The sequence below is a fragment of the Pinus tabuliformis genome, chromosome 9 (assembly GCF_031772625.1).
Source record: "Pinus tabuliformis cultivar Carrire ecotype Pingquan chromosome 9, CPIR1, whole genome shotgun sequence".
Lineage (NCBI taxonomy): Eukaryota > Viridiplantae > Streptophyta > Pinopsida > Pinales > Pinaceae > Pinus > Pinus tabuliformis.
This window is the reverse complement of record NC_142307.1, coordinates 815779640-815782566: the sequence shown is the minus strand read 5'-3', so window position 1 is coordinate 815782566 and position 2927 is coordinate 815779640. Positions and strand designations below refer to the sequence as shown.

Below are 2927 nucleotides of genomic sequence, written 5' to 3'. Positions count from 1 at the left end.
ATCGATACACACTTTTTTCATGACGCAACCCAATCAGACACTACACTATTTAATAGAGTATGCCCCATAAACAAAGAAGGAAAACAAACTTTTGCAAAAATCATGAAGAAACATCTAGAGAAATTGGACATTCATAAGGATTATCCTGATGATCTCACTCCCGAAGATGTAAACAAATTTGCTAGGTTTGACATAGATCCGGAATCCATTACTTGGAGAAGAGTTATAGATGTCAATGATTGTTTCTTAAGGAAAATTACAGTTGGTCAAGGACCATATGAGAAAGGAATGGTGAGCAAACTAGTTTTGATATATATGTAGCTAGTGAAATCATGGTTGTTTTAGCCCTTACAACTTCTCTTGGAGACATGAGAGAAAGGCTCGGGAAATTGCTTCAATCTCTCTGTTGAGTTGATTTCACTTTCGAAATTCATATTGTTGAGTCCATTTCTGTCCTTATAAAATTGAGTTCACCTTTCTAAGTCAATTTCCTCATAAGCATTTTGACTTCACTTGTTGAGTCGATTTTCTTATAAAATTGCTAAGTCAATTTTCGACTAAACTTTCTAAGTCAATTTTCTTATAAGCATATATACTTCATTTGCTGAGTTGATTTTCATGTTCATATCAACTTCTCTTTCAAGAAACTTGACCCTTAGCCGATGCTTTTCTCCTGGTCAGTTTCTCCAGGATCTCCAATGATTTCTGAGCACAGTAACTGAATTGTGGATCTATGTACTATGTACAATCTCAAGCTTATTCAATCATGATTAATTAATGGTTTAACTGCTAATGGCTTCAGCATCACCGAATTTTTGTACTTCATATGTATAATTAGAAACTTAAATTGAAAATTGCAGCCTCAAGATTCTAATTGTCGCTGAACTCAATTCAACACGAAATGGACAACAATCATTACATAGTTGTTGTATTTTAGCCAGTTAATAGGAAAAATAGTTTATGAGTGACGCTATCAGAAATATAGTTGGAAATTCTTCATTTTAACCATCAATTCAACTACAAGTATCACACTAACTGTAGCTAAGAACACCAATAAGCCATATATAGTATTTAGCATTACCATAGAGACATTCATCATTGAATCCATTAACAAAGCTAAGTGAAGCATTTCACGCATAGAAATTACCCCATAACTACAAAGAAGCCCTTACACAAAGACATTGTTTACCCCAGAAACCAAAATTGGAAAGCCAACTTATAATGATTTCTTAGTGTTCTTATTTTGAAATCTCTGATTGGCTTACTGTCATTTCATCCTGTCCATTGAATATCACTTTATTCTCATCCAATAGACAAGACGCAGAGGCAGTGAGCCAATCATTGACTAGTGCATGGTGCTTAATATTTTCCTCTAGTCATTGTAGAATGGAAATTTCTAGGTTTGTGCAGAATGATAGTCATTGCAGAATGGAAAATTCTAGTTCTGTGCCAAATGATAGTCATTGTAGAATGGAAAATTCTGATTCTATGCCAAATGATAGTCATTGCAGATGGGCTCTTGAATTTCAGACACAAAATTATTCAATGTGCATCTCAATAGGATTACCTTCTTTAACCCAGGATAAGAGCCGAAAGAGCTATGAATATCTGGGTCAATCTCTCGCGTCTTTTTCGTTCATTCATAATGTGATCCTGACTATGACCTGATGTCTTTGCTGGCACTGGAGGATTCATTATTGAAGTAGATATATTCGCATCTAGGAAATTATTTCCCATGAAAAAACATTGTGTTGAAAACAATTCTCCTCCTGCAGACAAATTAAATGTATCTAGACCATGGTTAATGCCAGAATGAGAAATACAACTCTTTTGTCCAGCAGATCCCTTGGAAACCATGATCTCTCCCTGGATAGTGGGGGTTCTTGGTGCCGCTGTTTCATATATGTCATCTTTCACTTTGTGGGAGACTCGTAATATAACTTTCAAGCTGCTGGGGTAAGTAGTGCTGTTGCTGAACTTGAACATTCTGCACAGAATTTTGCAAGTAGACAGAGGAGAATGGCAATTGAGATGAAGTTGAATCCCAATTATTAACCTTTGGAATTTTCATAGGCCTCTCGTAACCTATTAGAAATTTTGAAAACCTGACACCCGAATTATATTCCGGGCATGCTATTGAGGGAATTTTGATATTCTCCATGGGGTTGAATGACTGAAAGGATCCACCCTAGTCAAAATTCTCATGGGGCTGATAGTCCATCGATACTGGTAATTTCTCTAGAGTTGGAGTAGACAAAGTGCTATATTGCCTTAAAAGTGCAGGATCTTCCATGCTCTATAAAAACAAGAAATGCTAGTCATCTTGATGTCAATGACTCTCCATCTTATGTGAAAGCTCGAATAAGAATATAGATGAATTTGAAGCATACCAAATCTGACAACCATTGAGATGTTAAAATTTTATCTTCATTGTCTGAGATTTTGGATTTTTAAACGAAGTTCTTTGAAACATCTATAAAAAGCCACGGAGGAATTATTATCTTAGGAAGCCTCAGATAGATTATAAAGAACATTTCAAATACCAACGGAGAATGAACAAACAATGTGTAGAATTTTCTCTGCAAATTAGATAGCTCACTGATATCATGTAGAAATTTCACCTGCAGATCAAACTGATATATGCAATGTACTAAAGCATAATACTAGATCTACATCTACCATAAAATCAACGAAAGCTTAATTGAACATGAGCAACATCAAGCATGAACACATATAACTGATAATGATAAGTAATCAACCATAACATAGAAGATACAACCTGAGGAAAGCACCAGCCTAAAACCCCATCTCTGTATTATCAATCAAGTGGAAATCCTCAACAACATACAAAAAGAATCAGCTCAAAAGCTATCCTAATCTCTCTGTACTATGATGATAAAGCTCATGGACTACCTAGCCTTGTATAT

General features: G+C 35.3%; 1 pseudogene; it reads right to left on the bottom strand.

Moving 5' to 3' along the window:
• Positions 1-1572: 1572 nt before the first annotated feature.
• LOC149151291 (uncharacterized) lies at positions 1573-2473 on the bottom strand (annotated as a pseudogene).
• Positions 2474-2927: the final 454 nt, after the last annotated feature.